This window comes from Sebastes umbrosus, chromosome 4 (genome assembly GCF_015220745.1).
Source record: "Sebastes umbrosus isolate fSebUmb1 chromosome 4, fSebUmb1.pri, whole genome shotgun sequence".
In the NCBI taxonomy this organism is placed as follows: Eukaryota; Metazoa; Chordata; class Actinopteri; order Perciformes; family Sebastidae; genus Sebastes; species Sebastes umbrosus.
In genome coordinates, this window is record NC_051272.1 from 34,014,134 (window position 1) to 34,035,483 (window position 21,350).

The window sequence follows — 21,350 nt, forward strand, 5'->3', positions numbered from 1 at the left end:
GACCATTTGGTCGGAGTTCCCTAGTGATTGACAGCTGGCTCTCATAGACAGAAGCTGGACGGCAGACTCCAGATCAGCTCTGATTGGTTGTTTTCCTCCGGTCTGTGAAATCTTGCAGATGCCATTGGGAGCACCGAAGGACATAGAGGCACATGTTTTTTTTCAGATTACCTGTCTCGTGTACTACTGTCAGGATATAACGACTGTTTTATAAAAAATATTTTTTAATTTGCTCCAATCTGGCCTACTTCAGCTGTAGTCTAATGGCCAGCCGATACAATTTTACCCAATAACATTTTACGTTTGCATTACCAACCCGAATGAGCAGCCAGTGTTGGCCGGATGTAGGTGACTATAGTTTGAACAAGCGGTTTTAATTTGAAAGTGCCGACCGGAAGCTGTCACATTAAACGCGGTGAGCTTGACGCTGATTAAGTGAACGTTGCTCTGCTGGCTGCATGCGAGAAATCTGTTCACTGAACCAACGTTTTATTAACCAGACAAGACGCTGTTAACACCAACACTGATGGAGTGAGAGAGGAGCTGGACTCGGAACTACACTGACTGCTTTATTCCTCTCAGGAGCCTCTCTGTTTCTCTTATCTGGAGAAAGGACAGACTTTGTGTCAGCTGGGAAAGGAGAGGACACCAGGACACCGGGACACCGCAGCAAACATGTACGTTGGTTCATTTAAAAAGCTCTCCTAATGTCTAACTAGCTACGGTGTTTATCCCGTTTATCTTCTCTGGCTTAGTCACCGTTAACCTCCTGTGTGTGGTTGGTTAGGGGGCTTATAGCTGTTAGGTTAGCCCGGGACATCTTCCCTGTCTCGGTTAGTGGTTGTCTCTCTAGCAGCCTCTCTGCTGCTGCAGTCCCGTCCTCTGTCCTCCTCTCTGTGGAAAAACCAGAGAGACAAACCCGACAAACAGATCTGTTAATGCTGCAGCTTCCGTTCAGCGGTGGCAATGAGATGTCACCTTGTGGGTTTGATTCTATCTTCTGTTCTTCCAACAAAACATAAAGTCACAGTGAGAGGGAGCAAAGAACACATACACACAGGACTGCTTTGCATTCACATAAACCTGCTGTTTGGCCGAAAATATATATATATATATACCAAGAAGTATGTGTCGTGCAGTGTTCACTGGGTTAGAAATGGAAAAGTGTGTTTGTGCATGAGATGTGGTTAAGGACAGTGTCCAAGTTTGCATGACCAAAGCTTCAGAGGACAGACTGGGAGCATTAGTGCAGTGTGGAGCTATAGACATGATGTTGTTGTGTCTTTGCATATGGAAATGAGAGATTCAGATAACAATAACAATAAGGTTGCTGTTATGTGTGTATTTGTGGACCATTTTAGTAGAGTTGGGATAAACTATTTTATCACTGAATTAAGTCATTTATAGTTGTTATCATGTACAAGATGTTATTGTCTATTGTTTCTAAATTTGCCCATTTTATTTGTGTTATTATTAAGTGTTATATGGTAGATGGACTTTATTTTTTAGAACTTTTCAAACTGATTAGGGCATAGCTCACTCACAAAAGCTTGCATTTAACTGCATTTCTTAAAAGTCACATCAGTTAACACTGCAACAACCAACTAAACATTTTTCTTTTTATTTCCTCTGCCAAGGCCAAAGGCCTAGGAAGGAGGTTATGTTTTCACCGGCGTTGGTTTGTTTGTTTGTCTGTTAGCAGGAATACTCCAAAAGTCTGCAATGGATTTTAATGAATTTTTTTGGAGGGGTGGGGTGTGGCACAATGAACAATCCATTAGATTTTGGTGGCGATCCAGATCATGATCCGGATTCAGGAATTTTTTTAAGGATTCCGATCAGCCAGAACATTAAGACCTCTGGGTATAACACATGCACAGTGTAACTGATGATGCTTTGCTGACGCCTGACCCCGCCTCTCTCCTTCAGAGAGAGAGAGACAGAGAGAGAGCGGTGGGGTGGTGGGACACACATGTAGATTTGGCGTTTTTTCACATTAAACTCGGTGAAATTACAGTTGAGTTGGACCAAAGCACACTTGATGATTATTGGAAAGAGTAACGACGACGGTTTAGGTGACTTTTATTTTGTTTCTGTTAGTTTGAATGAAGTGTTTTACGATGCTCCGCTACGTACAGCTGATCTCAACATAAACAACAATACACGTGGATGATGGCGCAGCCTGAACGGAGAGGGGTGGGGGGGCAATCGTACTAGGGCAGCTTGGCGGAGGTCTGCGCTCTCCGAGTTCCATTTTTAGTTGTCAAAATGAAAATCAATATAGTTGGGTCACAATTATCTAAAAAGGACCATATTTGATTTACCAACATTTGACAGATGTCCCTTTCCATGGAAAACAAATATTAGGCAGACTCTCATAACTACTTTAAATAGCCTTATTTTTCCTCCATCATCAAATTCATCAAATAAGAAATAGCACTATATAAACATTAGAATTTAAAACAATATGTATACTAAAAGAAAATATAAATATGTAGGGATGTAACATCTGGAATGTGGCCTTTCCCTTACACTTTAGATTTGCCTTACAATTTAATTATGTTGTGTGCAGTTTACATTCAGGGGGCTGATGAAATAGAACACTGATGGTGATTTACATTAGGTGACTATTATAAACCTTTAAATGATTTATCAATTAAAAGAAATGCCAAAAATGATCTGTTCCCACTCTCTCAAATGTGAGGATTTGCTGCTTTTTTTTTCATTTCAAATAATTGTAAATGGAATATTTTGGATTGTTGGTCAGATCAAATAAGCAAACAGAATACATCACTTTGGGCTCTGGTATCTTGTGATGGGGATTCGTCATAAACTCTGACATATTTAGACTAAATTAATCATTTCATTTTGCACCCCCCCACCACCTATGTTATGATACCCGACAAGCTATCTGTCTCCAGATGGAGTGACAGCATTCTTGGCATAGCTTTGAAATACAGCACATACTCCAGTAGTAGCACTCTGCCTGCAGAAACAAACACACACACACACACACACACACACACAGTCCTGTTTGATTCTGTTCCAAATGTTGCTGTAATAGGTGACAAAAACAAACTCGGCTGAGGCTGACTGTGGGAATGCCCCTTCGAAAACCACATGCACGCTCCCTCTGTGTTGCTCTCTCTGAGCCAAGTGAACAGTAAATCCATTGTGCCGTCGCATGGTTCTCACCACTAGAAGACCTAATTCAGCTAATAATAAGGTCTGAGCTAACAAGCTGTATGAAACGGATACGGAGCAGAGGGCAGACACTGTACTCACTCATGTGATTCTCATTTCAATCAACATTTATTGAATTCAACCATAAAGCAAGATGGAACTTTATGGATTGTGGTGCTCATTTTCAACCTTATCTGTGTGCTTGTTTGACATGCTTATTGCACGTTACACATTCAGAGGCCTGTACTACGAAGCAGGATTTACGGTTATCGAGTTATCTTCAGGGTTACGAAGGTGGTTCCCTTCTTACCAGGGTAGATCGCCATGGTAACTTATGCTGAACACATAACCTGCTCCGGAGCGACTCGTATAAAAGCAGCGCCTGCTGACCAATCAGAGCTCAGTGCGCAGATTGTATGGTAATATTACACAAATATGAAGAAGTTTAAGTCATAATCCAGACTACATGCAACACAGTTTAAACTGACAAATGCAGAAAGGACAGTTGGCTGTATGCTGGGGGTGTTTACCGCTTTGAATTATGTTTTTATATTTCTTTTTTTACTTGATCTCAAGTCCGTTTCACACCGCCGGAGACGGGGACGCAGCTGAAAGAAGGCTGAAATAGTCACACAGGCCTTATACAGTATGTGTCAAAGGGCATAAACAAGTGTGGTCTATTCATCCATTACACTTCTATTTTATAAGATATTTATAAAATCACTGTCCCATTTAGATGACTTTATCTGACTTTTGAGTGTTCCATTAAATTAATAAGTCTGTTAATTTATGCATTCACACACATCGGCATTCTTTTGCCAGCCTTCCTACTTGTAGTCTGGATTATGTATTTAACGTCTTCGTATTTGTCCAATATAGTTTGCTCTTCCTTTGTAAAATGTGCCTCTCTACCTGTCTGTCTGCAAGTCTGTAGACGTGTCCATGTCTGTGATTGGTTATATGCTGCAAACACCGCCCAGTTCATGTGAACGCGCTCGTAGCCAGACTGAGAAACCCTGGGTTGATTTACCGATGTGATAACCAGCGTCGTAGCACCGTTTAGCGTGATCTTGGTTGTTAGGGTTAGTGAAGCCAGATAACGAGAAGATAAGACGGTTATGTTGAACTCGCTTTGTAGTACAGTCCTCAGGTGTCAAATCTGGAAAATGTTTGGCAAGATAGATATGATAGCTACAACATAATCATGGATGCTTGTCATCTTTGTACTCTGCTCAAAGGCACATTGCTTTCATAGTGGTTCAGAGCTGGTGATGCAGTCATAGGATGTGCAGACTGCAGCTCCTTTTGCTTCAAAGTCAAACAAATGAACTTTTCAAACCCTCACAGTTCCATCTGGTGAAGAGAATGATCGAAACAGAAACTGAGAATGAAAAGTAAGGATCGCAGTCGGTCTAAGATGACTCATTTACTGAGAACTCCTCAATGTTGTACTCGATTAGTGTATTAATAGGAGGTACTAATACTGTATATACTGTATACATACTATGTAGAAAGAAGCATACAGTTTGGATGACAAATGAAATGTGTAGACAACGTAAACTAGGGCTGCACAGTGTATCGTTTCAGCATCAACATCGTGCTGTGCGCATGCGCAATAGTCCCATCCAATACCTATAGAGTACTCATTCGATACCTGTCATGTGAATAGAAGTTGTGTCCGTGTGTGCGTCCCACTGGCTAGCTCACGGAACTACCATTCCGACAATTTCTCTCTCCCAAAAATTCCTGTTCCGTTCCATCTAAAAAGTAGAAGAAAAAACGTATTCTTGCCAACATAACTACATCACTATGTCAACGAACACTTGAGCAACATGAACGGGGCAGCTGTAGCTGAACCGCAAGGTTGGTGGTTCGTTCCCCGGCTCCTGCTGTCTGCTTGTCGCAGTGTCCTTGAGTCCACTGAACACTAAGTTGCTCCCGGGTGCTTTACATCAGCCCACTGCTCCTAAATGCTTAGGATGGATTATCCCCATTTCACTGATTCTCATGTCTCGCTCCTATATGACAGCAAACTTGTCACCTTGCCTTTGAGTCTGGCTTGTCTTTCTTCTTCTGCATTATGTTCATGTTGTTCCAGCTGATAGTAAAGAGGAAAGAGTATCCAGTGAAAACTGAGAGTGGCAGTTTGAAGCGTGTGTGTGTATGTACATGTGTTGGCGGACAATAAACCTGCTCTGAGGCCCAAAGAGCAACCTGCCTTTACCCAGCATACATTCTGGTTTTTTAGACAGCCTTAGCCCTCTGTCCCTCACTTACACATGGTCCTTTGAAGTTAATGACTTCCTCTGCTGGAGTAGACTTCCTCGAAGAGCTGGACAAACCGCCAATTAACACACACAAACTCTCAAACACAGGCATAGAAACACTTATATAGACATGCACACACACACACACACACACACACACACACACACACACACACACACACACACACACACACACACACACACACACACACACACACACACGTGCCAGTCTGGACTATTAAAGTTCTAATGGGAGTAAATGACTGACTGAGCATGTTTAGTCGTGGGGGTGTAAAATAATGGAGGTACCTTTAGGACTATGTTGGTTGTAGGTGCAAGTAACCAAACAGTTCTAGTATCACTTCTAAACCTGCACAATAACACTGTAGAGTATGCAAAGAATTTCACTTTTGTGCAGCTTCTGCTGACAGATATGTCAAAGGAGATCTTGTAGAACCTGCTACATGTTGAAATATACACTCATGTGTCAGTTTATTACCTCCGCCAAGGCCAAGGGTCATGAAGGAGGTTATGTTTTCACCGCCGCTGGTTTGTTTGTTTGGCGATCCGGATAATTTTTTTACATTAAACTCTATGAAATTACAGTTGAGTTTGACCAAAGCACACTTGGTGATTGTTGGAAAGAGTAACGACGACGGTTTAGGTGAGTTTTATTTTGTTTCTGTCCAGTTTGAATGAAGTGTTTTAGGATTCTCCGCTACGTACAGCTGATCTCAACATAAACAAAAATAAAATACACGTGGATGATGGCGCAAGCTGAACGGAGAAGGGGAGGGCGGGGAGGCAATCGTACTCGGGCAGCTTGGCGAAGGTCTGCGCTCTCCGAGTGCCATTGTAGTTAGAGGTGTTTCTAATATTTTGCACACTGTATTTATATCAATCAGGGAATATTAAAAACAACATTCAGTATGATGCAATACAATTCAACAGCATCGCAAACTGCATCACCTCTCTAAACATATTTGACACAATCTGAACATTAGAGCATGATTTATCACAGTGTTGTTGAATTAGACTGTATTTGTTTTAGCTGGGTGTAGACGTAACACATACAATATGTAATCTAGAAGTCTAAAAACTACAACCTTTCAATAACATTTAACCCAGTTTTGAAAGACACTTAGATATCTCATCGGCTGTAAATCACAAAAACTCTGCTTCTGCACAAGCCTCTGCTTCGTGGAGTGATGGTGGCGTTGCTAGAGAGTGGAACACATAACTCAGTCTGTGGATTGAGTGACGCAGAGCAGCTCTTCTCATAAAATTCTGACCAGTGGTTTTCAAAATTGAATGCACGTAAACGTAAGCTTTCAAGCTTTGGATTTTGTCAGGTAGTTTTGGGAGGTATTGTTGAACTAACCATCTAGCCATTATTATTATCATGTCAATTATATTCTATTATTTTTATAGTCGTTATTGGTCTTGTCATTGTTGCTGTGCATCTCTGTGTGTGTCTCTCTCTCTCTCTCTCTCCCGCCCTCCCTCCCTCCCTCCCTCCCTCAACCGGTCGAGGCAGATAGCCACCCTCTCAGAGCTAGGTTCTGCTCAAGGTTTCTTCCTTTTTAAAGGGGAGTTTTTCCTTGCCACTGTCACCCAGATGCTTGCTCGTGGGGGAATGTTGGGTCTCTGAAAATTAAAGAGTACAGTCTAAACCTGCTCTATATGAAAAGTGTGATTTGGCGCTACATAGATACAAATTGACTTGACTTGTCTTGAGGCAGCCAAGTCAGGCAACACATAAAGAGAAAATATTAAAACTTCTCTATACGATATCCAGAGCATTAATATAGCAGCAAACAACTAAACATATGGAGGAGTAATGTCTACCTGAGCAGAGAATGAAGTCTCTCTCCATCTGTGTGTGTTGTAATCCAAGCTCCTCTGTGCTTTGTTGACATAGCAGGGCCGGCCGCGCGTGCCTTTTAGTGCATGTTAGTGCATCTGAGCGTGCACCACTGGCTAGCTCACGGCTGTCGCTCTGCAATGCTCTGAAACGGCGTTTACAGCTGATAATGCCGTCTCGACCGACAGCGTCATTGCGGAAGCATGGCACCCCCCCCAAGGTTAACACTGTTAGTTCTGTCAGCACTATTGCCGTTGTTTGCACTGTTAGCGCTGTTAGCTGTGAGCCGGCAACTCAGCTGTCGCCATGTTGAGAGCCGTGCAGAGGCAATAGAAATGCTCCCAATCTCCCATTTACCACCTTTAAGAGATAAATTAAAGGATATCAGAAGTCTGGCCATTCATTATTTTAGAACTAGTCAGCACTTGAGATATTCTTTATGGATGATTTGAGAGAAGCATTTTGATAAAATAGATAGAATGTTATATATTAGTATATTTAATAGCAGTGGTTAACATTGGGGTGAAACATGAATTATTTTTGTCTGTGGTCAAACCCGTTGGAATAGTCATCAGCTGTAAGCACACATGGGCGGAACCTTAAGAAAACACACTGAAGTTGGATCATTGTTATTATCAAACCTCAAGAGTGCTACCTGACATGACCTCTGACTCAGCCGGACACACACATAGCGAGCGCGTCCATGCAGTGGCGTCCTATACAGAGTGACTCATGCAGGTTCTTTTCACTAATGACAGAGCTGTTGCAGTAATCATATATTGCACAGACTGAAAGAGCTGTTTAGCCCTTTGCTGACCTCCTATCTTTAAACGTAAGTGCGTCTGGGATTGAGGGAAGTTTGCTCATTGGTGGGTTGGTTGCTGTTATTTTCAGTACTGGTCCTGGGCAACTGTTAACTGTTGAAACTACCTTACTTATTCCTTTCCCTGGAAGGCATTTGCTTTGAAAAGCAGTTACAGGAAATGTTGAGTTTGCATTTACCACAAATTTGCATCACAGAAGCTCTGCTCATTCTCTCTCATTCTCCTGCTTCAGCATTACTCATTCCTTATGATGCTTGTTAATTAATAGTGTTATCAGTGATCTCTTTGTCATCACCTAAAGCAGACTGCCTGAAGTTAAGCCCAGGAAAAACCCTGCTCATCTTGTTGGATCATTTATTCCTGTTCATCTCATCTGCCCTGCCCATTCTCTTCTTCTTTGCCATTGCACTGTCTGATTTAAGAACTTTTTTTGACCTGATACGTTTGTCACAGTGATTGCCTCTCTCTCTCTCTCTCTCTGTGTGTGTGTGTTCTCCTCTCCGCCTCTGGTGGTTCAGGTAAGAGAGATTATAAAAGGATTACGAGGCTGGACCAAAGCCAATGCAACAGATAGGGAGAGAATAACATACAGTATTTACACGAATCCTTATGCAACAAATGCATAAGTGGATGAACCTTGTTCCACCAATGTCACCATTGTTCTGCATGTGTATTATAGATCATGAAATTATGAGTTTTCAAGGTTTATTAAATCCCAACCTATCAAATGGTTGTTTGAACTCTTTGAGGGCGGACTAAACAACTCTGGAAAATTATCACAGCGTCATTTTCTTCTCGTCAGTGCTTGTGAGTTGAATGGTAGACTACCCAGTACACACTACAATGTATTCTACCTGCAATGTGTTCTCTTACATGTGTGAGATTGGTTGGATGATGTCGTGCTGAAGCAGAGCTACGACCAACTTTTGTGTTGCGGTATTATTTTTTTAAACTTTTTTTTTTGCTGGGGATCTCTGAGGCGGCACCTCCGCTGCACCAACAGAGGTCTGATGAACTATGCTAAGCATTAGAGGTATCTGTAACACTGGAGCTGATCCTTGGGCAGGTGAATCCGATGCTCAGTTTGAAAAAAGTGGTGGTAACGAAGAGTGCATACAAAGCAAAGAGGGCACCGCTGAGGCCAAAAACACTGAGAGTTGCATAGAGTGAAGAAGCATCACTCTGGCTCTAAACACATTAAATACACATTTTACAGCTAAACAGTACACTACAAGATGTTTCTGAAAACATTTGAGGAGAGAAATAGGCGTTACAGTAACAGAATATTGATTCATATTTGATCAGCGCTGCCTAGTTTGACTGTTTGGTTGAAGTTAGAAGCACCGGAGGACACAGAGGAACATGATTTCTTTCAGATTAATATTTAATAATTAATAATTTCACGATTAAATATTTGAATCGATTGACATCCCTAATACATACTGATACATGCATGGAATTTAACCCATCCTTAGGAGCAGTGGGCTGCTGTAAAGCGCCCGGGGAACTTGGGGTTCAGTGTCTCGCTCAAGGACACTTCGACATGCACACATTAAGAGCTGGGGTTCATACCGCCAACCTTGCGGTTAATGGACGACCCAATCTACCCACTGAGCCACAGCCACCCCGGAACAGTTAAACATATTCATTGGCTGAAAAACAAACATCGTCTTCACTATGGAGGAGAATGCAGGTAGAGCAGCATTTCCGGTAGGGCGATACGCCGATGATCCACCTCTTTGCCCATTTTTGAATTAGCCTGGGGTTAACCAAGATGGGGACGGCCAGAGCAACCCACTTTTACTGTAGTTTCACAAGTGCTCTTCAGAAACCTATGGGTGACGTCACGGAGATGTCCATGTGTCCGCATTTCTCACCGCCGTTCTAGCAACAACTTTTCATTTAGAAGAAGATCGGGAGGCGGAGACTTTTCGATTGTGTGGTGTCGCGAGACTACACAGATATACACCGTTAACCAATCAATTATAAGTGATTGAAGTTGAATGAGATCAGTCATCTACGTACACAGCCCTGCCTGCATAACTGTAGCAGCAGAAACCTGCAGATGTACTAAATATGTTGATGATGATGATGATAATAATAATAATAATAATAATAGCTTGCATTTTTATAGTGCCCTTCAGGGAACCAAAGGATGCTTTACACACATGGCTGCGAGCATTCCTTAGGACTCTAGTCTTGTGAACATTTTGTAACCCATTCTCAGTGGTTACCTCAGTGTTGGTCTGAGACTTATGTAACATTATCAACAGGTTGTGGTCACAGATTAAACCATCAATGCAGCATCTGCTCTGTGTGTCTCTATACCTGCCCATTCTGCAGCTTAACCTTCCATCAAGGGTTAACCCAATGACACAGTTTCCCTGCGTGCGCAGCCTGCTCACTGGCCGCAGCACCGTGGAGTCACAGACACCCAGGTACAATCAGCAGTGCTCTCCTAAAGCAGGGATTCTTCAACTACCTTGTGTCATTTGAGAGATTGATGCAAAGATTCTGATCTTTTTGAAACATTCAGGTTTAATAACACGTTTAATATTCAATATAGGAAGTAAAACTGCCACATTTGATGCATTGCCAACCTAACTGGAAGACATAACTGAAATCTTCCAATTTATTTATTAATGTAGAGGTTATATTTCCAGTATGGTTATGGTGTGACTCTGAAGTATATTAGACTGGCTACAAACTAGTAATTAGCCTGCTGCACTCCAGTGACAGTTAAGCTGCTTATTGGCCAGCTGGAGATTAACCAGAAAGTCCCCACTTCACAGGGGTCCACACACACACACACACACACACACACACACACTCACTCACTCACACACTCACTCACTCACTCACTCAGAGAGCCAGTCATGTGATGCTTAGTGAAGTAGGAACAGTCTGTCAGCTCATTAAGTTCATTCTACTTCAGCAGAATGAAACATTATTAAAATGATTTGTGTTCATCAACTAGTACAGTTCAGTTCAGGGTTTGTCCCTGAAAATCTAAAAGCTACAAGTCACCTAAAAGTCAGGCTGTATGAGATAGAGTGTAAAGTGTTACTGGAGAACATGAGCTAACGGAGATAACCTTTCCCAACATTAGTATTGAGTGTTGATTTAGCTTTTGTTAAAGCAAAATCAACACATCATGCTGTTGCTTCACAATAAAAAAAAAACGCCTTCCAGCAAAGAAAATAGTAATACACTTACTTGGCGCAAATAAGTGGTCAGAAATTGGTTCATGCACCAAGTTCAGTTGACTTTCAAGAATTTTTTGAAAAAACATGATATGATTGGTGCCATCAAATGAAACTCATGAGCTGGGAAGTCGTGTACACGATATGCTTGGCGTTCAAGTGGTTAAGTCGTGAGAACACCGCTGCTAAGCAACGGCAATATTAACGTTACTGTCGGCGTCTAGAAGCCACAGAGGCTAACAATTTATACCACTTTCATACCAATGACCAGGGTTGGACCAGGGTTAACCTACCCTGGTCCAACCTCCAATCCTTCTTTTGTCAATTGAAACCAAGCCAGTCCACCCGGGTTGAACACTGATCAGGACTATTCAGATACAACCTGGGTCACACCCGGGAGCAATGCATACCAATTAGCTCAGGTGTTAGAAATGGGCGGGGGGGTTTCACCTCTGGAGGATTACAGAGAGAGGGAATGATGGTGACATCATCAATTTGAGCAAAAACATAAAATGTCACAGAATGATGCATGTTTTTGGGATACAGTGTAAATATAGTACACACAGCATTTTTAGCTTCATAAAATGTTGAACTATGTTGTATGTCTGGAGCTGTAATGTATGCAAAAACATACAGATTTACAGGATCTATTCATCGACATTAACCTTTTTTCCTCTGTCTATCTACAGCACCCATTTATCATATATCAGACTACATTGTGCCATACAATATGATAATATATGCTATATTTAATGGATTAGACACCTCTGAAGACTGAAATGTATATTTCACTCACTCTACCATCCCAGCAAAGATTTACTACATATAGTAGACCTACTAATGTTGTTCAGCTGGACACATGTCCAGCTGAACAATCCGGATGCCTCTCTCATTGCTACATAGCAACTGTTGAATAATGTAAGAGATTGTCCAACCATATTAAAATGACTTTATATTTCATTTTTTGCTAATTACTTGATAATGTAATGAACCAGGGCTGGGTTTGTTACTTTATAACAGAGAGAACAGATGACATGGATCTTTTTGAAGGTTTACTTTGAAAGATAAAAAGTTAAAAAAAAAAAAGGTAACGTTACAAATAGAAGATGTGTAAACATGCTTTAAAAACAGATGCGTGTACACTTGGCGGTACCGCGAGGTGGTTGGCTTATTATTAACGCGGTGTGTTTCCGTGTAACGTATCGGCGGATGCCTCTCTCATTCAGCAGCCTTGTTATGTTCGTTTAACGTTACACTACGTTGTCTCTCACCGTCCTCTCATCTACCACTTTTTTCTTCCTCACCGCGGACGGCCAGGAGGCTGCACTTCAATATCTCGCCACAAATCCGTGTTGTTCTCGTCCGTCGTTCATCTCCAGTGTGTCTGAAAACATTCCCGCTGCTGTCCCACAGTTTGTTTACGATCCACGGCGACCTGAGACAGTTGCGTCACGGACTTTGCGCCCTCATTTGCAAACTTAATAGGTTTGTCCCGTCCCGTTTGTTAGCGACCCTGGTCCGTGCAATTCACATCAAAATCGACCCTGGTCCGACCCACCTCTTGACCTGGATCGCAAAGGTGAGTCGATCAACGCGGGTTAACCCTTTCATACACACAATCAACCCTGGTTCAACCCTGGTTGAGTCCTCAGTGTGAAAGGGGTATTAGCAAGCTAGCAAGTGGGTAACATAATGCAGTAAATGCAAAGGTATAATGACAGAGGAGTAAGATGAGGCCGTTGGGAATATAAACATTTTCCTCAGACCTATTATAAAACTACGAAGATAAACAATTATACGGCAAAAATCACAATATATTAACTTATTATGCACCAAAAAAAATAACTTTCATAACTTGCACCATTTCTGTCAACATGAAAAAACACGTCACAACTTTCCACTTCCGAGGTCGTGAATACGACATGAGGGGGCGTTCATATGGGCCCAACTCATGAACAAGATAAACACAACCCCATTTGAATTCACCAATAATTAATTTGATCAATCACACCTGTGTTGCCCTTGCTATGATATACATGGCTGCTGTGACAAGGGCCTATTATAGTACAGTATGATAAGGAAATATGTATCATCACAGGTACCCCCTTAACTTATGGGTTAAGACATAGATCATGAACCGCGCTGTCCATGGTTTGAATCTGGTTGTGGACCTTTGTTGCTCATCTCTCTCCTCATCCGTCACTATTATCACTATCTATCAAAGGCATAAAAATGCCTGTGTGCCTTACAATGGAAAATAATGCTTGGACAAGCAACACAAATGTCAGACTTTAGCTTTATTGTTTGTACAATTTGCTTTCCAGTTTGCACTTGCAAACGAGAAAATGTTTTAAGGATGAGATGGACCAATGAGCAACTACTAGGGATGGAACGGTTCAGGTAAAAAATCCGAACTGTTTGGTTCGCTAGTCACAGTTCGGGGCGTGTATGAATTGTTTGGTTCATTTGAAATAAGTTATGAAGCCGATTGTGTATTTTTTTCATGTAGAGTTTGGCTCCCATTTATTGTCACACTAGAAATCAAGGCCTATTGAAGGAGGCTGGGACACGGGCGGACATGGGTCTTGAGGTACGGGGTATAACACATGCGCAATGTAACTGAAGCTGCGGCCGTGCGTTGCTATTGGCTCAATTTCGGCGAGCGCAGACCAGATTTTACTGCGTATGTGTTGTACCCCAAAGATATGACGCGTTGATGAAGCGTGACCCAGCCTCCTTCTCAGGATGAAGAGCAGAGTGCGGCTGTCAGTCAGTTTAGGAAATGGCGAGTGGACACGATAAAGTCCAGTTAGAGGATCCACCAGCATCGTTACGCTCTGCTGTATGGGAGCATTAAGGATTTAGTGTTTCCTATGAAAATGACTGAAAAAAGTGGTGGATAAAACGGCGACTGTGTGTGAGCACTGTGAAACACGTGTGGCTTGTGCTAGCGGCAACACTTCCAATATGATGAACCATTTATGAAGACATCACCCCGGTGTGTCCGTTGATAGCGCAAGGAGGAGAGAGTCGGGTAGGAAAGAGCAACTCCTTCTCTCCGCAGCATTTAAACAGCCTCTACGAACAGATTCAGACAGGGCAAAAATACTACTAAAGCTTTGGGGAGGTTTATAGTGAAAGATATGCAGCCTTATACAGTCATGGAGGACGCTGGATTTCAGCTACGTTTTGCAGACGCGTCACCTTTATGAGAGCCATGCAGTGAGCATCTCTGAAGCACTGACACACAAGCAGTGACAGACTGGAAACTGGAGAGGGGCAACAGCACAATCCCTGTAACGTGTTTTATATTTATTAATTATTTTTAAAGAACACAATGGCACAGAAATCCAACCGTATTCTTTTCCAAATACTGCATTTTTGGAGTGGAAAAACTAATCTTTCAATTAAGATTTGACAATGAAGAAGTGTTTATGTTCGCCTTAATTTTGTTAAGGCAAACATTTGTTAACCTATTTTTGCCAACTCGGGTCAATAAAGAGCAGGACAAAAGCCCCTAACATTTACTTAATCTCTGATATGGTAACACCCTGGACTGGCTCCAACAGAGCATGTGCTTGGCCTGAAAGTAACACTAGGTTACTACAATAGGTAGTTATCTCATAGACCTGCTGTGGCTAGTTGTGGTTGCTTAGCTATGATTGGACAATAGCTGTTCAGCGGAGGGGTTTAGCAAATGTTAAATATATCGGTCTTATTTGATGACTTCTGGTTGTGTTTATTTGCATATTTGCAATATCTGTATATATCATGTTTATTTTTGTTTAAAGCTTATTTTGTATATTTTATATTCTTAAAATTTAATTTTTTTTTATTATACTGTTTGACTTGCACCAACATAACCAAAGCAAATTCGTAGTGTAAATCTCTTACACCTGGCAATAAACACAATTCTGATTCTGTTTGATAGTGCCAGACTTTCTGTATTAGTATGTTAAGGTGTAGGTTGTAACAGCTGCAGGAGATCAGCAACACAGATTGGACCAGAGGTTTTTCAGACCAGGGCACCAGTGTCTAAGTGTGAAATTCTAAAAGTATGAAGCAGCACATTGTGGAGCTCTGTTAACATTCCCTGGATAAGGTTATTTTTAACCAAGGAATGGGAAACAGGTCACACAGACAACCAGATAGAAAGGCTTTAACACTGTTCTTGATTCTCTGCTGGTCCCAGCCAAGAAATAGTTTGGCTCATAACCCCCTGCAAAAAGAAGAATTGTTCTTTTCACATTTATTTTTAAAAATGTCAAACCATTGCTTTAAATGAGAACTTTTACGGAGATGATGCTGAATTAATATACTGCTGAATTAATATACTGGTGAGTCTTAGGATGTGAAACTAGAATGGCACTCGGAGAGCGCAGACCTCCGCCAAGGTGCCTGACTTTAAAAACAGATCACAGCTCACGGCTGGCGGTACCGTGAGGTGGTCGGCTAGTTATTAACACGGTGTGTTTCCGTGTAACGTATCGGCGGATGCCTCTCTCATTCAGGAGCCTTGTTATGTCTGTATAACGTTACACTACGTTGTCTCTCATCCCGTCATCTACCGCTTTTTTCTTTCTCACCGCCGCACCTCGAAGTCTTGCCACACATCCATACACACATATCTCTCTGCTCTCAGAAGGAGGAAAAAGGCGGGGTCATGCGTCATCAACACGACATCAGTTACACTGCTCATGTGTTATACCCTGTGGTCTTAATGCTCAGGCTCGCCACCAAAATCTAATGGATTGTTCATTGTGCCACACTCCACCCCTCCAAAAAATGTCATTCAAATCCATCACGAACTTTTGGAGTAATATTGCTAACAGACAAACAAACTAACCAAAGCCGGTGAAAACATAATTGTTCCACACATAATTATTTTAAATTGTTACATTATTCAACTTTTTTGCTGAGTTTATATTGTAATAATGTTCTCATAATGTAAAAACGTATTACATTATGAACAAAACTGTCATTACGTTATGCACTCTAGGTTTAATTACATTATGTGCTGATTATTACATTATGAGCTTTTATTACATTATGCGCAGTTATTACGTAATGAGTTGCTACAATGTATCAGTAATTTAATACGAGAGAAAAAGTTGGATTGGAGCAGTTTTAGAACGTCTTTTGTGGCTTTGGAGGAGTTTTATCAAGTTTGAGAAAGGTTTGTCTTGAGAGGAAATGTTTAAAGAAAGCCTGCATAACAAACTGGTGCATGGACTTTAAAAGATGTGGGCCTTTACCAAGCAGTAAGGGTCTAACAAACTGATTATTCAAAATGCTTTATGGGAAGTGTAGGATCCAGTGTTTTTAGAGCTAGGCCCATATTATGAACTAAAAGTCTGGACATCTTGGCCTCTGCTGCATCAACCAATACTAATTTGTTGGTAACCTTTTACTGAACAGGTTACAGGAAGAGAAGTGTGTGTGTGTGTGTGTGTGTGTGTGTGTGTGTGTGTGTGTGTGTGTGTGTGTGTGTGTGTGTGTGTGTGTGTGTGTGTGTGTGCGTGCGTGCGTGCGTGCGTGCGTGCGTGCGTGCGTGCGTGCGTGCGTGCGTGCGTGCGTGCGTGCGTGCGTGCGTGCGTGCGTGCGTGCGTGCGTGCGTGCGTGCGTGCGTGCGTGCGTGCGTGCGCGTGTGTTGCCATTGGTATGGACAGTGGGTCCATGTTTTTTCTTATTCTCACGCTGTGCCAGCCTCCATGAATCTTCACTGAAGTTTTCTGGATTCTTCTGTTTATGAAATCCTCCCTTACTGCTGCAATTTGGTCTCTCTTTCTCTCTCTCTCTCTCACTGACTGTTGCCAGCATGTACTGTAGTGTAGATATCAAAATTTCAACATTTGTGTGTACATCCATTAACATGTAATAACTGTTGAAGCCAAGGTAAACAAAAGGCTGCTTTCTGCTGCCAATGTTTTAAAGAAAACATCACAGTCTGTGATATTTGTACATAACCAGGCAAGAAATGCAGCAGCATCATCATATAAATCACTATCTGACCTCATCCTACAGGGACATTAAGTGATCCTAAGAAAATAAAGGTAGGGTGTAGTTGAATGTTTTTCGGTTTCATAATGTGTCGTGCAGAGATAAGCATGTTTTTTCTCTTACTCTTGAAAGACTGAGATAATGAGAAAAACTACATTTAAACAGCCTCACCAAAGGACTGTGCCAGTGGTTTTACATCCAGTCCATCATTCAACATTCCACCACAATGTTAAACAATTTTTAGACTGGTAAATTTAATTTTGTGTTGGTCAGTAAACTATGAAATATTAGCTTGCAGAAACTTGAAAGTTGCTTCCAAAGACAATCCCTCTAAGTCATCACTGAATAAATGTATTTATTTATTGATCTTTGATCAGGAAACTTTTGAGTGCGCCACTGCGGTACACGTAAGGCTCAAGATTTTAAAAGTTGAAAGTGGCAGAAAAGCATCGCATCAAATAGCTACTATACAGTATGTTGTCAGAATAAACAAACCCAGGTACAGTGACAAACAATAAGCAAATATGGCAGTTAGGAAAGAGGACAATGTGAATTTAGTTGTTTCTTTGATTCAAAATACTGCTGGACTTTTAGGAGTTGGAGAGACCTTGAACGCACCAGCAGAGGGAGGTCTCTCAGCACAGCTCACCACATGATGACACTGTCCAACTTGGACAAGAACGCACTGTCACTGCAAATAATATTTCACCACTGTGATAGACTGGCTATGTGCAGTAACTTCTGATTCTCTGTAAATGGATTTTTCTATACGGAAATGACCTAAAACTAGTGGCTGCCTGATAGGTAGGAAATTGATTTTGTGGGTGGATTTATTAGAATTATGTGTGGTCACCAAACAATAGGTGCAACATTTTATGGACTATCCTGGTAACTGTTCTCCCAAGTTTTAACCCCCTACTGCTGCAGTCTCACAAGTTTGACAACTTTGTTGAGGGCTGCTGTCTGTATAATGTCCATTTTTGACAACAAATTGCATGTTTAAATTTTTCATTTGGCACACCTTCATCTTGGGCCAGCTTCTGTAATTTTTCACATGTATGAAGTCATATGTAAAAATGCATAATTTCCCTGCATTGTACGGAAATTCTATTCAGGTATATCTGAGTTACAATATGATAAAATGATAAATGCATTTTATAGAGGAATGGAGAAGAAGAAACCTTGTAATTAAAAATGTGATTCTTGTTGTGAGTCAGTCTTGATGCCAGGAGTTTAAAGGATAGGCTCACATTTTCACAAGTCTTGAAGCAATACTCAGGTACCCACATATTTATTGAAATAGTTTTTGCTTGCTGCAATCATTCCTCTTCATACTGGCAATTAAGTGATACCTTCCTGATGTGCTTCCAATGTAATGTTAATGTTAATATGAGGCCTCAGCAGTGTATACAAACAAAATCCTGTGTACTTAGTGAGAGTTAGTTAAAGGTACCCTGTAGAGTTTCTGACATCCAGTACACTATGGAGCAGCTTTTTATCAGTGGGCCCCCGCTCTTGTTTGTCTCGTGCACGAGGACGCACGTGAACGATGACGCCATACACAGTCCTGCTAGTGGTTTCATACTATCCCACTGCTCGACAGGTTGCGGTAATGCGCCAAGAAACGTAGCAATGCATCCACAGAGTCAGGAAAGAAGAAGACTGCAAGCTAGTAAACATGGATGTAAAAAATGCTGGAATTAAAATATTTATTTATGAGGAAGGAAATGTAAAAACAACTTTTGTTTATAAGAAAACTCCACAGGAGCACTTTTTAAATTCTGGAGCATTTTTTACACGTAAAGAAATTTAACACAGCTTTAAGATCCACAACAATGGAAAAAGTGAAAGAAGAACAAAATTTGTGGTGGAGGAAGTTGTAGAAAAATACAAAGGGGAAACAAGCCTACCTGGTTTAGAAATATGACGAGAATGTAAAGAATGTGGCTTCATCTCAGCAAAGTGTGTGTGGATGACTAGGGTCACGGTGCTCGCCAGTGGATGAAAGCCAACCCCAGATTAATTCTCATTTTGGAAAGAGCTTTGCACTTGCCGTTTCGCCTCGCTATATTTGCTTTTTTTTTTTTCGTCCACCATTTTCGTAGCTTCCTCTTAGATGCGTGCTTACGACCTGGCACCTGGTCGCTACGTTTTAATAGAGAGGTTGATGTCCAGAAACGTCCCGAACACAGCAAAATAAGAAAATGCAGGCAGCAGAGGGCTGCAGGGTCTCTGCAGATACAGACACCGCCACACACTTCTAGTGGGTCATAAGTGATGATTGAGAGGGATTATTTTGGTAATCTATACATTGTTTCTTACTCATCGTGCCTTATAATGTGATGCATTTCCTTTTGACAAAGCATGTTGGGGTGAAGTATTGGACAGTGAGGGATCAATCTTGAATGTTAACCATTAGACTGAGGTTATCACTGAAGGTGAAGAGTTTCCACAAAGAAACACTGTCACGTTTCATGAAGTTTTCAGACCTGCCAATTGATGTCTGGACTCTGGCCTGGCCACTCCTGAGCATTGTTTTGAAGTCCTTCCTGTGTAGCTTTGGCATTATGTTTGGGGTTGAGGACTTACTGTACAAAGCAACTGCTCAGATCAAAAATTCTCTTAACACACTGCAGCAGTTTTACTCCAGGATTTCTCATTGTTTTTTGCTGCTTTCATTGAACCCTCTACCACAACAAGGGCCTGCTGCAAAGAAACATCTCCACAGCATGATGCTGCCACTATCAGGCTTCATGGTGGGGATGAGGTGTTTTCTGATCATGCGCTGTGTTTGAGTAAACCCGTGTAAAAAGCTCAATTTTGGCTTCAACGCTAGCCAAGATATCGCTTCAGTTTGTTTTTTTACTGCAGCCTTAAAGCAGTGAATGATGAATCAGCGGGCAGCAGCTGCTGTATACACAGTGCCTCTAGTCTTAATGTCCAAATCTGTGTAGTCTGTTGATCGCTATCAAAAAAACAACCCTAATGACATCATTGTGTGTGGGTCTTAGTGTGAGATGGAGAGATAACCCTAGAACATGTTATTTGTGTGTGTGTCAGATGATTCCATTGTGTGAGTGCAGGTTAAATAGCAGCTTCTCTCCTGCTCTTCACAGATAAACACTGAGCTGTCACTCCTGTCCACAGAAGGCTGTCTTACACACCATGGGTGTCTTTTTGTCCATGGAGATGGGGGGTAATGATTCATGCATTCTAGAAGAAAATCCTACAAATAGCAAACATTTTAAAATAGGAAAATGTACTAGAAAAATGTGTTGAAGTGCTAAATCTATCTACCGCTTTCACTCTGTTAGTGGTTTCAGCACTCAAAGTACAAGATGTTTTTACCACTACTGAACAGCTTGCCATGAAAGTTGTTGAGCATGTTCTTGCTGACATGATTACACCTTACAATATTATGATGAGGGAGTCCCATAACATCTAGAGGGCACTGGTAGGGCTCAAGGCCGTTAGCAGGTGTCGAGACTGAAAACAGCACTGAAAAAAAGCAAGGGGCTACGTCGGTGTGGGCGTGCTGATAAGTCTGAGTGATGGATGAGAGATGAGACAGCTAAGTGGGGGTTGTTAAGCGTGATGTAAATCACAGCCTCAGGTGGTATATTGCTTTTATAAAAGAGTTACTACACATACCTGGCAGGGTTTCATAAAATGAACACACAGCAACAAGAAATGCAATAATTTATTGATAACAAATAATTTATTCTTCCGCCAACCAATGTAGTTCTTCAGCGACATAGCAGAATGGTTGCCAAGTAAGGCACAGAAAAAAAGTGGAAAGCATGCTTTAAGATTGGGGTGATGATTAACATTCATCTGGATATCACCATTTTAAATGTGCAATTGTTGAAGTAGTGTTAAATCATGTTGGCACTCTTCTTTGCTGGTACAGGGGTGTTTGTCTCTGGACATGATGTAAAAGAAAACGTGATTTATCAGACCAGGCCACCTTCTTTCATTGCTCCGTGGTCCAGTTCTGATGCTCACGTGC

At 41.5% G+C, this 21,350-nt stretch overlaps 1 protein-coding gene across 1 annotated transcript in view; it reads left to right on the forward strand.

Moving 5' to 3' along the window:
- The first annotated feature begins 240 nt into the window (after nucleotides 1-240).
- Nucleotides 241-21,350, forward strand: part of ripor1 (RHO family interacting cell polarization regulator 1) — a 94,603-nt gene continuing 73,493 nt past the window's right edge. Inside the window, exon 1 of the mRNA XM_037767126.1 lies at nucleotides 241-677. The gene's annotated coding sequence lies outside the window, so the exon portion shown is untranslated. The remainder of the gene's footprint in view (nucleotides 678-21,350) is intronic.